Raw genomic sequence first — 26,370 nt, 5'->3', positions numbered from 1 at the left:
AGAAAAAAAAATTGACTCAGAACTTCTCTTTTCCCTCTTTTGAGATGCATTAACACTTTGTAGGCCAGCTGTACTGTTATTGACCTGGTGGTTAGGAGTACCCGAAATGACCTGATGGTTAAAATGGAAAACCTGGGACAAGCTCTGAGGAAGTGGTAACTCTACTGACCGCAATCCCTAATCCTATCACACACACTAGAAATAGCCGTGGAGCGTACCTAACTCTCCCTAGACGCCTCTTCACAGCCTAAGAGCTAACTACCCCTAAAGATAGAAATAGCAGCCTACCTTGCCTCAGAGAAATTCCCCAAAGTAAAGGTAGCCCCCTACAAATATTGACTGTGAGTTAAGAGGAAAGTAACAAACACAGGAATGAAACAGATTTTAGCAAAGGAGGCCGAATCTTCTCTAGAAAGACAGAGGATAGGAAAGGGAACTATGCGGTCAGTATTAAAAACTACAAAAACCACGCAGAGTGTGCAAAAAGACCTCCACACTGACTCACGGTGTGGAGGTGCAGCTCTGCACCCCCAGAGCTTCCAGCTAGCAAGGAAATATCATAATAGCAAGCTGGACTGGAAACATAACATGTACTGAGAAATATATTCAAAAACCAATGAACAGCAAATGAACTAGCGAGGACTTAGCTTCTGCTGGAGTAGACAGGTCATCTGAGAAATCCAAGAGAGATCTGAACCAGTACTGAGACATTGACAGCTGGCATGAACTAACGACCTGGGCAGAGTTAAATAGGGAAGCCAGCAGCAGCAATAAACAAGGGCAGCTGAGAAAGCCAAGCTCAAAGATCAGCAGTTCCACTCAAAGCCACCAGATAGTGTCCAAGGACAGAACTCACCAAAGTACCATTCACGACCACAGGAGGGAGCCCGAGAACAGAATTCACAACAGCAGACCCTGTAGTATAAGACAGCACCCACCCCCATAGGCAGACCCTGTAGTTTAAGGCAACATCCCACGGGCAGACCCTGTAGTATAAGACAGCACCCCCATAGGCAGACCCTGTAGTATATGGCAACATCCCACAGGCAGACCCTGTAGTATAAGGCTGCACCCCCATAGGCAGACCCTGTAGTATAAGGCAACACCCCATATGCAGACCCTGTAGTAAAAGACAGCCCCATAAAATTTAAATAAATAGTCACCTCTCTTCCTCCTGCTTCCTCCGCAGCTCTGAGCGCCCGCTCATCTCCTGACAGCGGGTGCCAGTTAATGATGTCATCATGCCCGCTATCAGTGTCGGCGTTGGTGACATCAGATGCTGACAGGGGGAAGATGTGAGAAGGAGTGTAGCACTCCTTCTCCCATCAATGCGATCAGCTGTATCAGCTAATTGCCCGTACAGCTGACCTTGCAATGACAGGCGGGGGGCCCACTACTGGCACTGGGGCCCCCCCACCTGCTCAGGGGTGCCATAGCGGTCGGGCAGCAGAGCAGGGAGATCGAATCTCCCTGCTCTGCCACAGAATGTAACTGTATCAGTGCGTAGCTCCGGGTGGGCCCCCTTAGAGCATGGGGCCCTGGGCGACTGCCCCCTCTGCCCCAGTAGCTACGCTACTGCTATAACTGTAACTAACTTTAACTATAACATGAAATTCAACTGTATGTAAACATTTTGAAAAAAAAAAGAAAAATTACAAAAAGTTCATTTTTTTCTGAAATGGTTCACACTACTCTATTTACAGTTAGGGCCATATATATTTGGACAGAGACAAAATTTTTCTAATTTTGGTTACAGACATTACCACAATGAATTTTAAACAAAGCAATTCAGATGCAGTTGAAGTTCAGACTTTCAGCTTTCATTTGAGGGTATCCACATTAAAATTGGATGAAGGGTTTAGGAGTTTCAGCTCCTTAACATGTGCCACCCTGTTTTTAAAGGGATCAGAAGTAATTGGACAATTGACTCCAAGGCTATTTCATGGACAGGTGTGGGCAATCCCTTCGTTATGTAATTCTGAATTAAGCAGATAAAAGGCCTGGAGTTGATTTGAAGTGTGGTGCTTGCATTTGGAAAGTTTTGCTGTGAAGTAAACATGTGGTCAAAGGAGCTCTCCATGCAGGTGAAACAAGCCATCCTTAAGCTGCAAAAACAGAAAAAACCCATCCGACAAATTGCTACAATATTAGGAGTGGCAAAATCTACTGTTTGGTACATCCTGAGAAAGAAAGAAAGCACTGGTGAACTCATCAATGCAAAAAGACCTGGGCGCCCACGGAAGACAACAGTGGTGGATGATCGCAGAATAATCTCCATGGTGAAGAGAAACCCCTTCACAACAGCCAACCAAGTGAACAACACTCTCCAGGAGGTCGGCGTATCAATATCCTAACCTACCATAAAGAGAAGACTGCATGAAAGTAAATACAGAGGGTTCACTGCACGGTGCAAGCCACTCATAAGCATCAAGAATAAAAAGGCTAGACTGGACTTTGCTAAAAAACATCTAAAAAAGCCAGCACAGTTCTGGAAGAACATTATTTGGACAGATGAAACCAAGATCAACCTCTACCAGAATGATGGAAAGAGAAAAGTATGGCTCAGGCGTGGTACAGATCATGATCCACAGCATACCACATCATGTGTAAAACACTGCAGAGGCAGTATGATGGCTTGGGCATGCATGGCTGCCTGTGGCACTGGGTCACTAGTGTTTATTGATGATGTGACACAGGACAGAAACAGCTGAATGAATTCTGAGGTATTCAGAGCCATACTGTGTGCTCAGATCCAGCCAAATGCAGCCAAACTGATTGGTCGTCGTTTCATACTACAGATGGACAATGACCCAAAACATAAAGCCAAAGAAACCCAGGAGTTTATTAAAGCAAAGAAGTGGAATATTCTTGAATGGCCAAGTCAGTTACCTGATTTCAACCCAATTGAGCATGCATTTCACTAGTTAAAGACTAAACTTCAGACAGAAAGGCCCTCAAACAAACAGCAACTGAAAACCACCGCAGTGAAGGCCTGGCAGAGCATCAAAAAGGAGGAAACACAGCGTCTGGTGATGTCCATCAGTTCAAGACTTCAGGCAGTCATTGCCAACAAAGGGTTTTTAACCAAGTACTAAAAATGAACATTTTATTTAAAATTATTGAATCTGTCCAATTACTTTTGGTCCCTTTAAAAACAGGGTGGCACATGTTAAGGAGTTGAAACTCCTAAACCCTTCATCCAATTTTAATGTAGATACCCTCAAATGAAAGCTGAAAGTCTGAACTTTAACTGCATCTGAATTGCTTTGTTTAAAATTCATTGTGGTAATGTCTATAACCAAAATTAGAAAAATGTTGTCTGTGTCCAAATATATATGGACCTAACTGTATGCATTCAGCACAACAATAATGCACATGTCTTTTATATGCATATTTCGCACAATTAAAACAAGTCACATTTGATTTATGGTCACTTGATGGAGGATAAAAGCAGCATCTTTTCCTTTTTAGGCCAGCAGCAGTGCTGATGGAGGACATTGGTTTGGTAGCTGTTGTGGTGGAGGCTGTGGTTTCACTTGCTTAAGCACGCGTCAGGATACTTTGAACAATGGCTGCTGCTCTTTCACTTCTGGGATTCAATTTTTTCCCTTCAATGTTAGAGATTTACCTAATTCTTCCAGAAACAGTCTTCTTTTATGTAGTTTATTTCTGTCCCAATTGGGGTTTATTTCACACCATAAGACAAATGCATTGTGTGGCGGACACATCAAGAATATTATTCAAAACAATTATTGGCCACTGATTGGTTGCTCATTTGCTTGTATAAGTAGTTATCATCAGTTGATCAAGTCTATCAACGGCCTCTTTTGTGGCGTTGTAATGTAATATTATGACCAGCTTTCTGTCTTCTCGATTTCTTATTGCATTGTCATGGTGCATCGTGCTCATCAGAATGACATGTTTATTTTTTAACCCCTTAACGACCGCCAATACGCCTTTTAATGGCGACAGTTAAGGGTACTTAAACCACAGTGCCGTTAATTAACGGCGCTGTGGAAAAAGTGAATAGCGCCCCCCAGAGTCGGATTTTCTCTGGGGTCTCAGTTGCTGGGGGTAGCCGAGACCCCAGAGAACATGATTCGGGGGGGTTTTACCAACCCCCGAGTTTCGATCGCCGGTAATTAACCGTTTACCGGCGGTCATAACAAAAAAAAACGCAATTTGCCATTTAATTTCTCTGTCCTCCGATGTGATCGCACATCGGAGGACAGAGAAATGGGGTCCCAGATTGCCCCCCGATACTTACCTATCTCCTCCGGTGCTCCTCGTGGCTCCCGATGGGCGCCGCCATCTTTTTCCAGGAAAAAAATGGTGGGCGCATGCGCAGTGCGCCCGCCGCCTGGCACCCGGAAGATCTTTGGGGTCTTGGCTGCCGTGGGTAGCCGAGACCCAAAGAACATGATCGGGGTCGGTTTTTACCGACCCCTGTTTTGCAATTGCCGGTAATTAACTGTTTACCGGCGTCCGCAAAAAAAAAAAGAAGCGATGTCATTCTCTGTCCTCTGATGTGATCGCACATCAGAGGACAGAGAAATAGGGGGATCGGGGACCCTGTTATACTTACTGGTGTCCCTGGGTCCTCCTGCTTCTTCTGCTGGATGCCGACTTCTTGCTCTGGTAAGAAAATGGCGGGCGCATGCGCAGTGCGGCCGGCAGAGGAAAATTCTTCCTCTTGTTTTATTTTGGTCACTGTGAGATCCTATCACAGTGATCAAAATAAAAAATACTAAATAACCCCCCTTTATCACCCCCTTAGAAAGGAAAAAGTAATAAAATAAAAAAAAATGTATATATTTCTATTTTCCAATTAGGGTTAGGGTTAAGGGTAGGGTTAGTGTTAGGGTTAGGGTTAAGGGTAAGGTTAGGGTTAGGGGTAGGGTTAGGGGTAGGGGAAGGGTTAGGATATGTGCAAACGTTGAATGGTTCTCTGCAGATTTTTCCGCAGCGAATTTGATAAATCCGCAGGGCCAAAATGCGGCTTTTTTCCTGCAGATTTATCACGGATGTACAGCAGTTTTTGTGCGGATTTCCTTGCGGTTTTACACCTGCAAGTTTTCTATTATGGAGCAGATGTAAAACCGCTGCGGAATCCGCAGAAAGAATTGACATGCTGCGGAATGTAAACCACTGCGTTTCCGCGTGGTTTTTTCTGCAGCATGGGCACAGCGTTTTATGTTACCCATAGGTTTACATTGTACTGTAAACTCATGGGAAACTGCTGCGGACCCGCAGCTGCGGGAACGCTGCAGGTCTGCAGCAAAATCAGCACATAGCCTTAGGGTTAGGGCTAGGGTTAGGGCTTGGCTTAGGGTTAGAGCTAGGGTTAGGGCTAGGGTTAGGGCTGGGGCTAAAGTTAGGGTTAGGGTTGGGATTAGGGTGTGGATTAGGGTTGGTATTAGGGTTACATTTGGGATTAGGGTTAGGTTTGGGATTAGGGTTAAGGTTAGGGTTGGGATTAGGGTTAGGGGTGTATTGGGATTAGGGTTAGGTTTTGAGGTTAGGGTTGAGATTAGGATTAGGGGTGTGTTGGGTTTAGGGTTTTGATTAGGGTTATGGTTAGCTTTGGGATTAGGGTTAGGGGTGTTTTGGGGGCTAGGGTTGTGATTAGGATTATGGATCGGGTTGGGATTAGGGTTAGGGGTGTGTTGGGGTTAGGGTTGGAGTTAGAATTGGGGGGTTTCCACTGTTTAGGTACATCAGGGGGTCTCTAAATGCCACAGCCAATTTTGCACTCAAAACGTCAAATGGTGCTCCCTCCCTTCTGAGCTCTGCCGTGCGCCCAAACAGTGGTTTACCCCCACATATGGGGCATCAACGTACTCAGGATAAATTGGACAACAACTTTGGACACTCACCCTTTTGAAAATAAAAACTTGGGGGCTAAAAAATATTTTTTGTGAAAAAAAATATTTTTTATTTTCACGACTCTGCATTATAAGTGTCCACTTGCAAGTTGTTCTCCTGTTTGAATCTCCTCCGAAGAGTGGCATCATGGGCTCCTCGAAACAACTGTCAAATGATCTGAAAACAAAGATTATTCAACATAGTTGTTCAGGGTAAGGATACAAAAAGCTGTCTCAGAGATTTAACCTGTCAAATTCCACTGTGAGGAACATAGTAAGGAAATGGAAAAACACAGGTACAGTTCTTGTTAAGGCCAGAAGTGGCAGGCCAAGAAAAACATCAGAAAGGCAGAGAAGAAGAATGGTGAGATCAGTCAAGGACAATCCTCAGACAATCTCCAGAGAGCTGCAGCATCAACTTGCTGCAGATGGTGCCACTGTGCATCGGTCAACTATACAACGTACTGTGTTTTTTTGCCGCCATGCATAACGCCTTTTTGTATTACCAAACAACTCAATCTTGGTTTCATGAGTCCACAGGACCTTCTTCCAAAAAGAAATTGGCTTCTCCAAATGTGCTTTTGCATACCTCAGCCGACTCTGTTTGTGACATGCTTGCAGAAACGGCTTCTTTCGCATCACTCTCCCATACAGCTTCTCCTTGTGCAAAGTGCGTTGTATAGTTGACCGATGCACAGTGACACCATCTGCAGCAAGTTGATGCTGCAGCTCTCTGGAGGTGGCCTGAGGATTGTCCTTGACTGATCTCACCATTCTTCTTCTCTGCCTTTCTGATGTTTTTCTTGGCCTGCCACTTCTGGCCTTAACAAGAACTGTACCTGTGTTCTTCCATTTCCTTACTATGTTCCTCACAGTGGAAATTGACAGGTTAAATCTCTGAGACAGCTTTTTGTATCCTTCCCCTGAACAACTATGTTGCATAATCTTTGTTTTCAGATCATTTGACAGTTGTTTTGAGGAGCCCATGATGCCACTCTTCGGAGGAGATTCAAACAGGAGAACAACTTGCAAGTGGCCACTTTAAGTAGCTTTTCTCATGATTGCATACACCTGGCTATGAAGTTCAAAGCTCAATGAGGTTACAAAACCAAAAAAAGTGCTTTAGTAAGTCAGTAAAAAGTAGGTAGGAGTATTTAAAACAAGAAAATGATAAGGGTGCCCATACTTATGCACCTGTCAAATTTGTTTGAATGCAGATTGCACATTTTCTGTTAGTACAATAAACCTCATTTCAAAGCAGAAACATTACTGTGTCCAACAGTTATTAGATATATGAAACTGAAATAGCTGTTGCAAAAAAAAACATTTTTATAAAACATTAAGCTTAAGATTAATAGGGGTGTCCAAACTTTTTCATATGACTGTAAGTTCCTTAAGGGGTCTAGTTTCCATAATGGTGTCACTTGTGGAGCGTTTCCACTGTTTAGGCACATCAGGGGCTCTCTAAACATGACATGGCATCCGATCTCAATTCCAGCCAATTCTGCATTGAAAAAGTCAAACGGCGCTCCTTCTCTTCCAAGCTCTGTGGTGTGCCCAAACAGTGGTTTACCCCCACATATGGGGTATCGAGGTATTCAGGAGAAATTGCAAAACAAAATTTATGGTTAAATTTCTGTTTTTACACTTGTGAAAATAAAAAAAATGGTTCTGAATTAAAATGTTTGCAAAAAAAAGTTAAATGTTCATTTTTTCCTTCCACATTGTTTCAAATCCTGTGAAGCACATAAAGGGTTAATAAACTTCTTGAATGTGGTTTTGAGCACCTTGAGGGGTGCATTTTTTAGAATGGTGTCACACTTGGTTATTTTCTATCATATAGACCCCTCAAAATGACTTCAAATGTGATGTGGTCCCTAAAACAAAATGGTGTTGTAAAAATGAGAAATTGCTGGTCAACATTTAACACTTATAACTCCCTAACAAAAAAAAAATTTGTTTCCAAAATTGTGCTGATGTAAAGTAGACATGTGGGAAATGTTATTTATTAACTATTTTGTGTGACATATCTCTCTGATTTAAGGGCATAAAAATACAAAGTTTGAAAATTGCAAAATTTTAAATTTTTTTGCCATATTTCCATTTTTTTCATAAATAATCGCAAGCAATATTGAAGAAATGTTACCACTAACAATGAAGTACAATATGTCACGAAAAACAATCTCAGAATCAGCAGGATCCGTTAAAGCGTTCCAGAGTTATAACCTCATAAAGTGACAGTGGTCAGAATTCTAAAAATTGGCCCGGTCATTAAGTACCAAATTGGCTCTGTCACTAAGGGGTTAAAAATGTTAGGAACCACTGTTGTATCTCCAGTAAAATAAAACATAGAACTTGCATCAGTTCTGGCTTGTTTTTGTGTAAATCTGCACTCACCGACAGCAACTGGATAACTTGATAAACAATAGTAGATGCAATAAATAGTCCCAAAATAAATTATAACTCCTTTATTTTACTGAAAATATGGCAGGAGATCAGTATAAAAGGCTATCGGCCATTTTTGATTTTGAGTGTATTAGTCAGCGTGTAGCAAAAAGTAAACAAAAAAAACTTTTTCTAGTAACAACTTCTCAAATGAGGAAAATAGAATAAACCATACGTTTCAGATATGCATAATAAAAAATCTGCAGGATATCAAATTTCAATTTCCGCCATTTTTGAACAAACAGAATGGCTGGGTTAAACCAAATATAAAAATGTAAACAATCTTAACGCTTCATTATTACCTGCAAACAAGAATTTGTTACTCTGACCAAGATACAAAGTAGCAATAATCTATTATACTAGTGGGGGGATCTTCAGTGAAACTGGAAACAAATTGTGCTAGATCCTCATTCATCAGCAACTAGCACATTCTCTTCTCTAAAGGGACATAACATCAAATGGACATACAACATCTTCCTCCAAATCTCGCAGCAAGAAAAACCTGGACCAAGAGTGGACGATAGACTCAAGGTGCAAAAAATCTTGGAGTAGTTTGTCTGTTAGGCCGGAGTCACACTAACGTATGGCATCCGAGTCGCGAGCATCCAATGCGATATGCTAATGTCTCTTGGTTCCTGCTCTGCTGAGAGTGGGAGCCGAGTGTCAGTGCTCTGTGCTCCCATCCTCATCCTTGACAGGATCAGAGCACAACTCTGGAGGAGACGAAGAAAGTAACTTCACCATCTCATCTACTGCCAGCATCCGCGGGACTCAGGTCATATCCGAGTGCAGTGTGATGTTTCAGTTGCACCCATAGACTTGTATGGGTTTTAGTAAGCAGTCTCACTGTTAATAACAGCATGCTGCCATTGTTCTCTCATGCTGAATTGGTATGAGAAAATAGTCGCAGATCTGAGCTGCCCCATAGAGTAGCACTGGGCCGAGTACTATGTGATATTTCATCGCATACCTCTCAGCCGTGTTATGCGGCAGTGTGACTCCAGCCTTATGTGGAGATATCGCCTATTCAGGAATCTCAGGAGGATATTCGGGAGACTCACCTCCTATAAAATGATAATGCTAGACATAAACGCTAGAGATAATTGAATCGATTTGATGCAATCAGAATTTGAGACTGGCGCCTCTGCTGGCATCTCTCGTACAGCTCTCCTATCATTTGAAACTCTTTGTTATTTGCAGATTACTACTCTCATCTCCAGTCATTCAGCATATTACTGTTTGGTGGATTTGCCCAGTTCTTTGGGGCTTTCTCCTGCTTTCTATTGTTGAGATAATGCAAAAACTCAGCACAGTCACATGTGACAAGCAAGCACACTATACAGTATGAAAAAAACAATATTTTGCCATCTTGCTTCTGCTTTTAGTTTGTAAAGAAAAACAACGTGTACTTAAAATACAGCATGGCAGATGCCAGCAGCACCGTATCACTGACCCTTCACACTGGGCCGCTTCTGGCGCCCATATGTTGCTTTCTCTTTATCAGTTTACTCTCTATATTATTGGGATACTATTACTTTTATTTTCTTCACTACTGCAGTTGTTCAGCATTTTACCACAGTATCTGTAGTACTTGTCTTATGTTATAGGGTCTTTTGTTTCATGTCTGTTTTTGGTGAGGGGTGAGCTCTGACAAACTCACTATTCTAAAAATCATCTTAGAATAGTTGCTTCATTTTCTGCTTAGGCTTTTATACAGGCTATGATAGTCCCTTCTGATTGGCTATACCATGAGATATGATAGCTCCAATGCATTATGTGGCAGCCATCTCCGTTCTACTTAAGACAATGTCAACCTTGTGTGACAGCTAAAATCTTATGCAATGTGTAAAATGGTGGCGGCATCTTTTTTGACCATTCATACGAATCAAATCACAAATTGTGACCTGCTAATTTCATGAAATTGTACTCACATTTGATTTGCAGCAAATCAATTTGATAATCTTTGCTTGTTCTGTCCAGCAATATAATTGCTGTCTAGAGTTTAAAACATTTTTTATGTCTCAGTTATTACAGACATTGTATTTCCTGTTAATATTAATCCAGTCTATATTTTTTTATATTGTAAGGTAACAGCACCATCTGCTGGTGGTTTGGTGTATACATTCTAGTTTAGTTTGTAATGTATTATGGGAAGTTCCTAGGGCATTGTGGGATAGTTCCTGTGGCATTGTGGTTTTATTATGACACTGTAAAAGGAGCAGCAGCCACTGAGGAGAAACCAGATCACTCATTTTTCTGCATGCTCCTTGTAAGCAGCCTGCTCTAAGCATAGTTGGTGAGTCACTATGTTACAGTCCTGTGTTTGTAAGAATGTTTGCTGTATTAAATAGGTAATCATCAGCTTGTATATTACCTCATGTTGCTGTGTATTCTATGCACTGTACAGTGATATATTCTGAAATGCTTCTGTTATGGCATCTTATAGTTTCACCCTTTCCTGTCACATCTACAATCAATAAAAGAAGGTTACAATTTTACAGCCTCTTTTTTAAAGAAGACAGGGGGTTTGGCTACATGTCTCATTGCACACCCTGCTAACATGTATGATGACTAGTGTTGAGCATTCCGATACTGCAAATATCGGGTATCTGCCGATATTCGCTGTATCAGAATTCCGATACTGAGTTCCGATATTTTTGTGATATCGGAAATCGGAATCGGAAGTTCCTATAAGTTCCCAGGGTCTGGAGGAGAGGAGACTCTCCTTCAGGCTCTGGGATCCATATTCATGTAAAAAATAAAGAATAAAAATAAAAAATATGGATATACTCACCCCTCCGACGGACCCTGGCTCTCGGCGGCGCAACCGGCAGCCTCCGTTCCTAAGAATGCAGTGAGTATAGGACCTGCGATGACGTCGCGGTCTTGTGATTGGTCGCGTGACCGCTCATGTGATTGTGATGTCATTGAAGGTCCTTCACTCACTGCATTCTTAGGAATGGAGGCAGATGCTTGCACCAGTGAGAGCCAGGGTCCGTCGGAGGGGTGAGTATATCCATATTTTTTATTTTTATTCTTTATTTTTTACATGAATATGGATCCCAGGGCCTGAAAGAGAGTTTCCTCTCCTTCAGACCCTGGGAACCATCCAGGATAGCTTCCAATATTTGTGTCCCATTGACTTGTATTGGTATCGGGTATCGGTATCGGCGATATCCGATATTTTTTGGATATCGACCGATCCAATCCGATACCGATACTTTTGAATATCGGAAGGTATCGCTCAACACTAATGACGACAGTATTTTGCTCATCTCTAATAAATACACCAATAAGAAATTAACATCCTGTGGTTCCTTAATTATTACAACAGCTTAACATTTTTATGAAAAGCAATGCTAGCTTACCATCTACAAAGTTTTTGCTACCCAATATCAGCTTATCAGATACCTAACCGATAGAGAAGCTAAAAGCAAATTAAAGAGACGGACCAGATTCACTCATAGAAAGGGCTCGTGCACATGACAGATTTTCTCTTACGAGTGCTATTTGTGATTTTGACATATAGCACTCACCCCTATGGTATTCTGTGGAGCTGCGGACATGTCTGATTTATATTCCTTGGACTGAGTGGTCGGAAGAAAAAATTGGCGACGTGTCCGATTTTGAGCCAAATATTGGATCAAAATTAGCAATGCAAGTCTATGGGTCTGTGGAATATATATTGCACATTACTTGGATGACATCCGAGTGCAGTCTGATTTTCACGGCATAACAGAAAATACAAGGTGGAGAACCTTATTATTCCTCTCCAAGTACCAGAAAAGCTGATGTCACTCTGATCAAACTCTGATCTGAGTAATCGGTTCTTTTTGTCATATGTAGCGATATCTTTATTTGCCTTATCATATGAGCAGCAAAATCTTGATTAACTTTTTGTCAGTAGTCGTTTAGTAGTTTGAATTTTACAATCATACTGCTATTTCTGTACTGTAACATAGTCCTCTGTGATCTCACTTGTAAGTGTGTGACATGTCTTTAGACCAGGGTCACACATGCAACTACAATGCAAGAAACTCGTGCGAGTCTCTCACCTCAATACTCAGCACTGCCACCGGCACTCAGGACCGGAGTGTGCGACTGCATGTATTTCTATGCAGCTGAATGCTCCTTTTTAAACCGCCGACTACAGTGCCAGGCATTGAGGTGAGAGACTCGCGTGAGTTTCTGGCATTACAGTTGCAAGTGTGACCCCGGCCTTATACACAGAAACGACTCTGAAGAGGAAGAATTGCAGAGATGTTAAAGCCATCAATAATGATTTAGGAAGTGTGTCTCTGACCACCTAAGTACCCCTTTAGACACTGTAACCATACCTCCCAACTTTTGAAGAAGAGAAAGAGGGACAAAGTTTGCGTCGCGTGCAGTGAGCCGTGGCTAATTTTAGGCCACACCTCTGACCACAAACATTTCACAACTAGTCACACCCATATCCATGCCCCAACTACAACTACACCCATTTAGCACTGCTCATCACACTTTCATAAACAATAATTATAAACAAAAACAAAGTATTGTCACACAGTGCTCCATGCTTTATAATGGCCACATAGTGTTCCATACTGTATAATGGCCCCACATGATGCTGCATACTGTATAATGGCCTCACATGATACTTTGTACAGTATAATGGCCCCACGTGATGCTGCGTACTGTATAATGGCCCCACATGATGCTGCATACTGTATAATGGCCTCACATGATACTTTGTACAGTATAATGGCCCCACGTGATGCTGCGTACTGTATAATGGCCCCACATGATGCTTCGTACAGTATAACGTACCCCACTCCATCATTGCCCTCACACCCCCATCATTGCCTTCTCCATCACTAAACACACACACACATACACACCTCTCACCGCGCTCCCTCGCAGCATCTGGCAGCTTCCACCTCCACAGTGCTGAACGATATAGTCCAGCAGCACCGCACCGCGCCACTGACTGCTCACGCTGCTTCAGCTCCAGTACGCCACTGATAAAGGCCTCTCCATGTCTCCTGTGCCAGTCAGTGTCGAAGCGAGGAGAACTATCTGCGCCGATCTGGCACAGCTAGCATCCGCTCTGTACACCTTGTACACACACACACGACTCCACTCCGTACACCTTGCACACACGGCTCCACTCTATACACCTCATACACACATGGCTCCGCTATGTACACCTCGTACACACACGACTCCTCTCCGTACACCTTGCACACATGGCTCCACGCTGTACATCTCACACAAAGGGCTCCGCCCTGTACACCTTGCACACACGCTGCTCTGCTCCGTACACCTCGTACACACGGCTCTGTGCTGTACATATCATACACATACACGGCTCCACTCCATACATCTCGCACACACAAGGCTCTGCTCCGTACACCTTGTACAGATGCAGCTCTGCGCTGTACACCTCGTACACACACAGCTCCGCTCCATACACCTTGTACAAACATGGCTCTGCGCTGTCCACCTCGTTCACACACAGCTCCGCTCCATACACCTCGTACACACACGGCTCCACTCCTTACACCTTAAATACACACACGGCTCTGTGCCATACAAACACCTCATACACACACCTCATACACACACGGCTCTGCTACATTCACACTGTAAACCTCTCCTGACCCCACACATATACTTACCCTCATCCAGCATCATAAAAACCAGCAGTCCTGCATGCATATACGGAGGCTTTGGTCATGTGACCCATGACCCCTCCCCTCCTGTGACCTCTGTTGTGGATTCTGTTTGTGGGCTCCCTCTGGTGGTTACTGCTGGTACTGGGTGACTTTGGTGGGTTGCGGCCTTTGGTTTCCACCTGTCCATCAGAGGCTGGGTGTTTCCTATTTTACCTGGCCTTTCTGTCATTCCCTTGCCGGCTATCAATGTATTCAGATGTGCTCTGTTTAGTTCCTGCATACCTGCTCCCAGATCTTTCAGGATAAGCTAAGTGCTGATTTTCAGTTGTTTGGTTTTTTGGTCCAGCTTGCTTATTATGTCTCTATGCTAGCTGGTAGCTCTAGTGGACTGAGGTTCTCCCCATGTGCCATGAGTTGGCACATGGGTTCTTGTAATCTCAGGATGGTTTTTGATTAGGGTTTTTTTGCTGACCGCTCAGACCCCTTTTGTATCGTTCTGCTTTCTAGTTTACAGCGGGCCTCAATTTGCTAAACCTATATATATCATCTCTATGTGTGTGCCTTCCTCTCATTTCACCGTCAATACATGTGGGGGGCAACTATACCTTTTGGGGTTCATTCCTCTGGAGGCAAGCGAGGTCTTTAATTTCTCTGCAGTACTAGTTAGCTCTTAGGCTGGTGCGTGGCGTCTAGAACCAACGTAGGCACGCTCCCTGGCTATCTCTAGTTGCGTTTGTCAGGCGTAGGGCAGCGGTCAGCCCAGGTTCCATCACCCTAGAGCTCGTCCGTTATTTATTTGTACCTTGCTTGTCCTGTGCTATCCCCTAGCCATTGGGATTCATGACAGTATAGCCGGCCACACAAAGTGTTAATTGTTTGGGCTGAAGCAGGAGAAAAAGAAGTGTTTAAGGGAATTTTTTTTTTTTTTTTTCCCTTCAGAGTTTTGCTGCCTAGCCCTTAATTGCTGTCTAGCTGCTTCTTACCTCCTCTTAACCCTTGAATGGCTCTGATCTTAGCTGTTTAACATGGATGTCCAGAGTTTGGCTTCCCGCCTGAGTAATCTCGCGGCAAAAGTTCAAAATATACAGGATTTTGTTGTTCACACTCCCATGTCTGAACCTAGAATTCCTATTCCAGAGTTCTTTTCTGGAGATAGATCTACCTTCCTGAATTTCAGGAACAATTGTAAATTGTTTCTTTCTTTAAAAACTCGCTCCTCTGGAGACCCTGCTCAACAGGTCAGGATTGTAATATCTTTCCTGCGGGGCGACCCTCAGAATTGGGCATTTGCATTGGCACCAGGGGATCCTGCATTGCTCAGTGTGGATGCGTTTATTCTGGCATTGGGATTGCTCTATGAGGAACCTAACCTGGAGATTCAGGCTGAAAAGGCTTTGTTAGCCCTCTCTCAGGGGCATGATGAAGCGGAAATATATTGTCAAAAATGTCAGAAATGGTCGGTGCTTACTCAGTGGAATGAGTGTGCCCTGGCTGCAAACTTCAGAAATGGTCTTTCTGAGGCCATTAAGGATATTATGGTGGGGTTCCCTATGCCTACAGGTCTGAATGAGTCTATGGCTATGGCCATTCAGATTGATCGGCGTTTACGGGAGCGCAAACCCGTGCACCAGTTGGCGGTGTCTTCTGAACAGGCACCTGAGACTATGCAATGTGATAGAATTCAATCTAGAAGTGAACGGCAAAATTATAGGCGGAAAAATGGATTGTGTTTTTATTGTGGTGATTCAGCTCATGTTATATCAGCATGCTCTAAACGCACAAAAAGGGTTGATAAATCTTTTGCCATTGGTACTCTGCAGCCTAAGTTCATTTTGTCTGTGACTCTGATTTTTTCACTGTCTTCCATTTCCGTCGATGCCTATGTGGATTCGGGCGCTGCCCTGAGGCTTATGGATTGGTCATTTGCTAAACGCTGCGGTTTTAGTCTGGAGCCTCTGGAAGTTCCTATTCCTCTGAAGGGAATTGACTCTACACCATTGGCTATGAATAAACCGCAGTATTGGACACAAGTGACCATGCGCATGACTCCCGTTCATCAGGAGGTGATTCGCTTTCTTGTACTGTATAATTTACATGATGTAGTAGTGCTTGGTCTGCCATGGTTACAAACTCATAATCCTGTCCTGGACTGGAAAACAATGTCTGTGTTAAGCTGGGGATGTCAGGGGGTTCATGATCATGCACCTCCGATTTCAATCGCTTCATCTACTCCTTCTGAGATCCCTGCGTTTTTGTCTGACTATAGGGATGTTTTTGAGGAGCCTAAGCTCAATTCGCTCCCTCCTCATAGAGAGTGTGACTGTGCTATAGAATTGATTCCTGGCAGTAAGTTCCCTAAGGGTCGTTTATTTAATCTGTCACTGCCAGAGCATACTGCTATGCGGAATTATATTAAGGAGTCCTTGGAAAAGGGACATATTCGTCCATCCTCGTCCCCTCTGGGAGCAGGTTTTTTTTTCGTGGCAAAAAAGGACGGTTCCCTGAGGCCTTGTATAGATTATCGCCTTCTGAATAAGATTACAGTTAAATATCAGTATCCATTGCCATTATTGACTGATTTGTTTGCTCGCATTAAGGGGGCTAGGTGGTTCACTAAGATAGATCTTCGCGGTGCGTATAATCTGGTGCGGATAAAACAGGGTGATGAGTGGAAAACCGCATTTAATACGCCTGAGGGCCATTTTGAGTATTTGGTAATGCCTTTTGGGCTCTCCAATGCTCCGTCAGTCTTTCAGTCCTTTATGCACAATATTTTCCGTGAATATCTGGATAAGTTTATGATTGTGTATTTGGATGATATTTTGGTGTTTTCTGATGACTGGGAGTCTCATGTTCTACAGGTCAGGAAGGTGTTTCAGGTTCTGCGGGCCAATTCTCTGTTTGTGAAGGGCTCAAAGTGTCTCTTCGGAGTCCAGAAGATTTCTTTATTGGGGTACATTTTTTCTCCTTCTACTATTGAGATGGATCCCGTCAAGGTTCAGGCGATTTGTGACTGGACACAACCTACATCTGTTAAGAGCCTTCAGAAGTTCTTGGGGTTTGCTAATTTTAATCGTCGGTTCATTGCTAATTTTTCCAGTATTGTTAAACCTTTGACTGATTTGACTAAAAAGGGTGCTGATGTTGCTAACTGGTCTCCTGCGGCCGTGGAGGCCTTTCAGGAACTTAAGCGCCGGTTTTCTTCTGCTCCTGTGTTGTGTCAACCAGATGTTTCACTTCCTTTTCAGGTTGAGGTTGATGCTTCCGAGATTGGAGCGGGGGCGGTTTTGTCACAGAGAAGTTCTAATGGCTCGGTGATGAAGCCATGTGCATTCTTCTCTAGAAAATTCTCGCCCGCCGAGCGCAATTATGATGTGGGTAATCAAGAGCTTTTGGCCATGAAGTGGGCATTTGAGGAGTGGCGTCATTGGCTTGAGGGTGCTCAACATCGTGTGGTGGTCTTGACTGATCACAAGAATCTCATTTACCTTGAGTCTGCCAGGTGTTTGAATCCTAGACAGGCTCGTTGGTCGTTGTTTTTTTCTCGTTTCAATTTCGTGGTTTCATACCTGCCAGGTTCAAAGAATGTGAAGGCAGATGCTCTTTCCAGGAGTTTTGTGCCTGACTCTCCTGGAGACTCTGGGCCTACTGGTATCCTTAGGGATGGGGTAATATTGTCCGCCGTAACCCCAGACTTGCGACGTGCATTGCAGGAGTTTCAGGTGGATAAACCGGATCGTTGTCCACCAGAAAGACTGTTTGTTCCGGATGATTGGACCAATAGAGTCATCTCCGAGGTCCATTCTTCTGTGTTGGCTGGTCATCCTGGAATATTTGGTACTAGAGACCTGGTGGCCAGGTCTTTTTGGTGGCCTTCCTTGTCTAGGGATGTGCGTACCTTTGTGCAGTCTTGTGAAGTGTGTGCTCGAGCTAAGCCTTACTGTTCTCGGGCCAGTGGGTTGTTGTTATCCTTGCCCATCCCGAAGAGGCCTTGGACGCACATTTCCATGGATTTTATTTCTGATCTCCCGGTTTCACAAAAAATGTCCGTTATCTGGGTTGTGTGTGACCGCTTTTCTGAGATGGTTCATTTGGTGCCCTTGCCTAAGTTGCCTTCCTACTCTGAGTTGGTCCCTTTATTTTTTCAGAACGTAGTTCGTTTGCATGGGATTCCGGAGAATATCGTTTCTGACAGGGGATCCCAGTTTGTGTCTAGATTTTGGCGGACGTTTTGTGCCAAGATGGGCATTGATTTGTCTTTCTCGTCTGCATTCCATCCTCAGACGAATGGCCAGACGGAGCGAACTAATCAGACCTTGGAAACTTATTTGAGGTGTTTTGTTTCTGCTGATCAAGATGACTGGGTTGCTTTTTTGCCACTGGCCGAATTTGCTCTTAATAATCGGGCTAGTTCTGCCACGTTGGTCTCTCCTTTTTTTGTAATTCGGGGTTTCATCCTCGTTTTTCCTCTGGTCAGGTGGAGCCTTCGGATTGTCCTGGAGTGGACGTGGTGGTGGACAGGCTACATCAGATTTGGAATCAGGTGGTGGACAATTTGAAGTTATCTCAGGAGAAGACTCAGCAGTTTGCTAATCGCCGTCGCCGCGTGGGTCCCTGACTTCTTGTTGGGGATTTGGTGTGGTTGTCTTCTCGTTTTGTCCCTATGAAGGTCTCTTCTCCTAAGTTCAAGACTCGGTTCATCGGTCCTTATAGGATCTCGGAGATTCTTAACCCTGTATCTTTTCGTTTGGATCTCCCAGCATCGTTTGCTATTCATAATGTGTTCCATCGGTCATTGTTGCGGAGGTATGAGGTGCCCGTTGTTCCCTCGGTTGAGCCTCCTGCTCCGGTGCTGGTGGAGGGAGAATTGGAGTATGTTGTTGAGAAGATCTTGGATTCTCGTGTTTCCAGACGCAAACTCCAGTATTTGGTTAAGTGGAAGGGTTATGGTCAGGAGGATAATTCTTGGGTGGTCGCCTCCGATGTTCATGCGACTGATTTGGTCCGCGCCTTCCATAGAGCTCACCCTGATCGCCCTGGGGGTTCTCGTGAGGGTTCGGTGACCCCTCCTCAAGGGGGGGGGTACTGTTGTGGATTCTGTTTGTGGGCTCCCTCTGGTGGTTACTGCTGGTACTGGGTGACTTTGGTGGGTTGCGGCCTTTGGTTTCCACCTGTCCATCAGAGGCTGGGTGTTTCCTATTTTACCTGGCCTTTCTGTCATTCCCTTGCCGGCTATCAATGTATTCAGATGTGCTCTGTTTAGTTCCTGCATACCTGCTCCCAGATCTTTCAGGATAAGCTAAGTGCTGATTTTCAGTTGTTTGGTTTTTTGGTCCAGCTTGCTTATTATGTCTCTATGCTAGCTGGTAGCTCTAGTGGACTGAGGTTCTCCCCATGTGCCATGAGTTGGCACATGGGTTCTTGTAATCTCAGGATGGTTTTTGATTAGGGTTTTTTTGCTGACCGCTCAGACCCCTTTTGTATCGTTCTGCTTTCTAGTTTACAGCGGGCCTCAATTTGCTAAACCTATATATATCATCTCTATGTGTGTGCCTTCCTCTCATTTCACCGTCAATACATGTGGGGGGCAACTATACCTTTTGGGGTTCATTCCTCTGGAGGCAAGGGAGGTCTTTAATTTCTCTGCAGTACTAGTTAGCTCTTAGGCTGGTGCGTGGCGTCTAGAACCAACGTAGGCACGCTCCCTGGCTATCTCTAGTTGCGTTTGTCAGACGTAGGGCAGCGGTCAGCCCAGGTTCCATCACCCTAGAGCTCATCCGTTATTTATTTGTACCTTGCTTGTCCTGTGCTATCCCCTAGCCATTGGGATTCATGACAGACCTCATCACAGGTCCTGTGCGCACAGAGCAGCTATATATGTGGTGTGCTGCTCTGCGGGTGGTGGGATGACTCGCAGACCTCCCAATCGTCCCGGATCCAGCGGGGCAGTCCAGATGAGGGATGTGCGGGAAAACTGCTGGCCCATCTGTGATTGCGGGGCAGACTGTCAAAATCGGGACTGCCCCGCCAGATCCGGGACGGTTGGGAGGTGTACTGTAACTATGGCTGGGATCACACTTGAGGGAAACTCACACGAGTCTTGCATCTCAATACCTGGCACTGCCGCCAGCACTCGGACGACTGGGGTGTTCAGCTGCATAGAAATACATGCAGCTGAACACTCCAGCCCCGAGTATCGGTGGCAGTGCCAGGTATTGAGATGTGAGACTCGTGCGAGTTTCTTGCAAGTGTCTTCCCAGCCTACACTTTAGTCACAGATCATAGGTCTGCACTAATGGAGCTGAGTTAAATAGCAGCCAAGCAAGAAGATCTTACATAAATATGATTACATGTCTAAAAATATTGATCTAAGCACAGGTCAATTACACCGTACCGATCATTCTACTATATTGGTGTAAAAAAAGTAAAATCCTCTATTGAGAATAAACCATTTCTGATTTGAATACAGCAATTAGATACAAATCCTAGATACTGTATGTGTCATAGCCCAATTAAGTAACAATAATAACCAGGTACGGCAATGAGTGGCATAGTCTTCCTGTTTGGCACAGTAAGCAATCCTCGTCTGTCACAATGATGACTGTTCTTTCCTTCAGAATCCTTGTCATGGCTGCAGTTCTAGGTGTAAACAGATCATTAGACATGTCTATGTACTGTCCATTCATGCTGTATATTTGAACATATGAAATTGATAACCCCATAGGACATTTTTGTTATAAACTACATAATTCCAAATTTTATAACCTAATAAATACCAAACACTGAGCAGCCAATCTACTTGGACACTGCTATGGAATCGGGAAAATATAAAAATATTGTAAATTGGGTAAATCTAACACTGTACTTAAACACTTTTTTTACTTAATTTATTAAATTTTACCTTATTATATTTAGCCAGTTTATGATTGTATCCTTGCCTCCTTAGCAGCAGCTTGGTAGACTTTATTATGTATTTACTTCCCACTTACGCAGTAGTGAACTCAACAAGGGAGACACTTTAATCCCTTTTTCAAAATTGCCAGGCCATTTGTTACACACTAATCCTGTGAAGCAGACCCTATTTAGAATCCATGTCTATTAAGGTACTTAATGTTGCAGAACTTTGAAGTGAAAGCCATTGCCTGTTTTAGAAAAATAATACCAAGTTGTACTAGCATTTGGAGAAATAATCATTTAACTCCTTCATGACCAAGATATATATATATATATTTTTTTCTTCTCCATCTTCCCAGAGGTATAACCATGAGGGCTGTTTTTTGTGTGACAAGTTGTAATTTTGAATGACACCATTTTATCATATGATGCACTGGAAGGTGGAAAGAAATGCAATGCCATAATAATTTTTGGGGTTTTATATTTACCATATTAGTACACGGTATAACAGACCAGGCAAAATGACTTTCTAGGGTAGTACGATTAAGCAAATACTGAACATATATATATATATATATATATATATATATATATATATATATATATATATATATATATATATACTTTTTTTATTTTTTTGCTAAGTGGTGAAAAAAAAATGGAAATTTGTAAATAAAACAATTTGCTTTTGTCGCCATTTTCAGAGACTCCTAAAATTTTCAATTCTCGGGCTGTAGAAGGTCTTATTTTTTTTATCTCTGAGCTGATATTTTTATTGATACTGTTGTGAGGTAGATACGATGTTCTGATTGTCTTCTATCGCAGTGTTGCAGGGGTCAGAAAAAAGTAAATCTGGTTCTTCAATTTTCTTTCTTCTTCCATCATTTACCGATTTGATTAATTTATTTTAGATTCAGATAGACCAGACTTTTATAAATATGAAGTAACCGAATAGATGTATTTTTTTACTTTTTTTGTTTTAATTTTATGGAGATTAAAGAGGGGTTATTTAAACTTTTTGGAGTATTTGTATTTTTTTCATTTTTTTTCTTAAATTTCACTTTTTACTGTACCTGTTAGTCCTCTTAGGGAACTTGAAGCTGAGATCATCTGAACACTTGTACCATATGTAGCAATTAGTGTTGAGCGATACTTTCCGATATCGGAAAGTATCGGTATCGGAAAGTATCGGCCGATACCGTCAAAATATCGGATCTAATCCGATACCGATACCCGATCCCAATGCAAGTCAATGGGACGAAAATATCGGAATTAAAATAAACCCTTTATAAACTTGTAGGTTCATTCTACATGAAGGAAAACAACTAAGAATAATGTAGGATGTATTGGGGGACGTGGCGGAGACATTAAAGGCACAGAGGTTTAGCCCAATGTAATAGAATAGCAGGTTTTTTTTTTTTTTATGACGTTCGGCGGTAGAAAGATTTTGACTATGTTAATTTTTTTTTATTTTGTCAGATATTGATGTTTCACTACTTCCACGCCCTTCACCTTCTTTTTTACTTCTCCCACACTTTCTTCTTCATTATCCTCATCATCAGCTTCTTTGACATCAACTTCTTCACCTTATTCATCTTCTTCTTCATCTTCTACCTATTATTTTTTTTCTTACATTGTTCATATTCTTTTTATTTTACTATTATCTTCATCATATTCTACTTCTTCATCATATTCTTATTTGTGACAGGCATTCCCGTAGTTGTTATCTATAAAAGTTTGAAGATTACACCTTCCGTTCTGCCTGTCACAAAAGAGTTACATTTGTCCGCGTTCAGTTTGGCCTGCAGCATCAGGCTTTATCCAGGGGCACCACGAGGAGGAACGGACTCACCCCCATACACTGCTTAGTCTTCTTCTGCTTATAATTTAGATAATATTTTTTGCTCTGATATTTAGTGTTATGCTTAATGTTCTTCTGCTCTTTGTTCTGCAGCCTCTTGTTCTTCTGCTTCTCGGTCTTCCAGGTCGTCGTCGTCTCCAGGGTCGTCGTCTCCGGGGTCGTCGTCATCGGGGTGGTCTTCAGGGTCGTCGTCTCCGGGGTCGTCGTCATCGGGGTGGTCTTCGGGGTCATCGTCTCCAGGGTCGTCGTCATCACGGTGGTTGTCGTCTCTGGTGTCGTCGTCATCTTAGGGGTGGTCTTCCGGGTCATCGTGTTTAGTCTCTTGAACTTGGAAATGTAGCAGAAGGTACAAGAAGGCTGAGAAAATGCCGAGAACCAGCTGATGGAACTGGAACTCGGATGGCTACCCGAAGGTCCAAGAGCCAATGGAACTACCGAGGACCAGCTGACGTTACTGGAACCCGGTTACTAAGCAGGAGGTACCCGTGCCTGAAAGCACTACCAAGGACCACCTGACGTTGGTGGAACTCGGATACCCAGAGGGAGGCACCTAAGCCAAAGGCTCTGCCCGGAACCAGCTGACGGTACTGGAACCAGGATGGGGAGCAGAAGGTACAAGAGCAAAAGACACTGCCGAGAACCAGCTGACGGTGCTGGAACCCGGATGGGTAGCCGAAGGTCCAAGAGCCAATGGAACTACCGAAGACCAGCTGACGTTACTGGAACCTGGTTACTAAGCAGGAGGTACCCGTGCCTGAAAGCACTACCAAGGACCACCTGACGTTGGTGGAACTCGGATACCCTGAGGGAGGCACCTAAGCCAAAGGCTCTGCCCGGAACCAGCTGACGGTACTGGAACCAGGATGGGGAGCAGAAGGTACAAGAGCAAGTGTCTGCGTGGCTTTTGCAGGACACGATGCCGGCTGCACAGCAGGGGAACAGCTGGCGGTGCTGAACCTCACTGACACATTGGCTGGTGTTTTTCTCTGTGCAGCTAGCAGTACCGGGCCCCAACTGGCGGTGTTAGAGCCCGGGGTCAGCAGGAGGAGGAGATGGAGCAGAGTGTATGCCGAAGCCTGCACTGGCGGCAGCTTTGGGTCTGTTGTGCCTGCGTGGCTGTTGCAGGACACGTTGCCGGCTGCACAGCAGGGGAACAGCTGGCGGTGCTGAACCCCACTGACACATTGGCTGGTGTTTGGCTCTGTGCAGCTAGCAGTACCGGGCCCCAACTGGCGGTGTTGGAGCCCGGGCTCTGCAGGGGGAGCAGAGTGTAGGCCGAAGCCTACTTGAACCAATTTCAAAGGTAACCTTTAACCCCCCCTCAGGGGTTACAAAGTAGAAGAGCCACAGCTTATGCAGCAGTAGTGCTGCACAAGTCAAAGGTTGCTCTTTTAATTTTGCTCCTTGCACACGCTGAATGAAACACGTATAACATTTAGCCCTTTATACAGTCAAACTGTGTTGGAGGCGCGAGTTCCCTTTGTAATGAGACGCAGCACAGATGTCAAGAATCCCACCTTGGTGCTGGGTGCAGCCTCCTGAGCGTTGTTATTTTCTGTACAGGAGTCTGCGCTGTCGTGTTATCCCCTGGCCTAGCGCTGTTAGCGCTGCCCATCTTCTGACCTCATTTAATGTCGGCCGCTGCGGTTCGCGATGACCATGAATCCCAGCCCCGCGGTGTCTTAACATTGTTAAAACACTGCGGGGCTGGGATTCATGGCCTGGCGCAGCACATATGTTCGCCTCTCGCACTCGGGTCCTTACACCCGCTGCAGACTGTGCGGCGTCAGCTGATCCCTTATCGCATGCCACGGCCATGAAGCCGCACAGTCTGAAGAAGGCGGAAGGAGATGAGGGACAGGCGAACTGATGCACTGCTCATGCCCATCAATCACACCCTCGCAGTCCCAAGAAATAAGACACCGAGGGGCGTTGTGTGGGTCAGGGCGGCCGCAGAGGCGCAGGCAGCCAAACAATGATGCCAGAAGACGGGCAGCGCTACCAAGGGGGTTGCAGCGTGTCATTACAAAGGAAAGTCACACCCCCGGGACGGTTAAATGGTCACACAGAGGACACATTTCAGACGTGTTTTCAGTTCCACATGTGCGAGGAGAATACGTTTATGAGCCACCTTGCACACATGCAGCATTACCGCTGTACAAGGTGGCCTTAAAAATGTACAAACGCCTGGGGGAGGGGGGACAGGTTCCCTTCAATTTCAGTTCTTGTGTCTGCGTGGCTTTTGCAGGACACGATGCCGGCTGCACAGCAGGGGAACAGCTGGCGGTGCTGAACCCCACTGACACATTGGCTGGTGTTTTTCTCTGTGCAGCTAGCAGTACCGGGCCCCAACTGGCGGTGTTAGAGCCCGGGGTCAGCAGGAGGAGGAGATGGAGCAGAGTGTAGGCCGAAGCCTGCACTGGCGGCAGCTTTGGGTCTGTTGTGCCTGCGTGGCTGTTGCAGGACACGTTGCCGGCTGCACAGCAGGGGAACAGCTGGCGGTGCTGAACCCCACTGACACATTGGCTGGTGTTTGGCTCTGTGCAGCTAGCAGTACCGGGCCCCAACTGGCGGTGTTGGAGCCCGGGCTCTGCAGGGGGAGCAGAGTGTAGGCCGAAGCCTACTTGAACCAATTTCAAAGGTAACCTTTAACCCCCCCTCAGGGGTTACAAAGTAGAAGAGCCACAGCTTATGCAGCAGTAGTGCTGCACAAGTCAAAGGTTGCTCTTTTAATTTTGCTCCTTGCACACGCTGAATGAAACACGTATAACATTTAGCCCTTTATACAGTCAAACTGTGTTGGAGGCGCGAGTTCCCTTTGTAATGAGACGCAGCACAGATGTCAAGAATCCCACCTTGGTGCTGGGTGCAGCCTCCTGAGCGTTGTTATTTGCTGTACAGGAGTCTGCGCTGTCGTGTTATCCCCTGGCCTAGCGCTGTTAGCGCTGCCCATCTTCTGACCTCATTTAATGTCGGCCGCTGCGGTTCGCGATGACCATGAATCCCAGCCCCGCGGTGTCTTAACATTGTTAAAACACTGCGGGGCTGGGATTCATGGCCTGGCGCAGCACATATGTTCGCCTCTCGCACTCGGGTCCTTACACCCGCTGCAGACTGTGCGGCGTCAGCTGATCCCTTATCGCATGCCACGGCCATGAAGCCGCACAGTCTGAAGAAGGCGGAAGGAGATGAGGGACAGGCGAACTGATGCACTGCTCATGCCCATCAATCACACCCTCGCAGTCCCAAGAAATAAGACACCGAGGGGCGTTGTGTGGGTCAGGGCGGCCGCAGAGGCGCAGGCAGCCAAACAATGATGCCAGAAGACGGGCAGCGCTACCAAGGGGGTTGCAGCGTGTCATTACAAAGGAAAGTCACACCCCCGGGACGGTTAAATGGTCACACAGAGGACACATTTCAGACGTGTTTTCAGTTCCACATGTGCGAGGAGAATACGTTTATGAGCCACCTTGCACACATGCAGCATTACCGCTGTACAAGGTGGCCTTAAAAACGTACAAACGCCTGGGGGAGGGGGGACAGGTTCCCTTCAATTTCAGTTCTTGTGTCTGCGTGGCTTTTGCAGGACACGATGCCGGCTGCACAGCAGGGGAACAGCTGGCGGTGCTGAACCCCACTGACACATTGGCTG

The sequence above is a fragment of the Ranitomeya variabilis genome, chromosome 8 (genome assembly GCF_051348905.1).
Source record: "Ranitomeya variabilis isolate aRanVar5 chromosome 8, aRanVar5.hap1, whole genome shotgun sequence".
Taxonomy (NCBI): domain Eukaryota; kingdom Metazoa; phylum Chordata; class Amphibia; order Anura; family Dendrobatidae; genus Ranitomeya; species Ranitomeya variabilis.
This window is presented reverse-complemented; position numbering follows the sequence as displayed.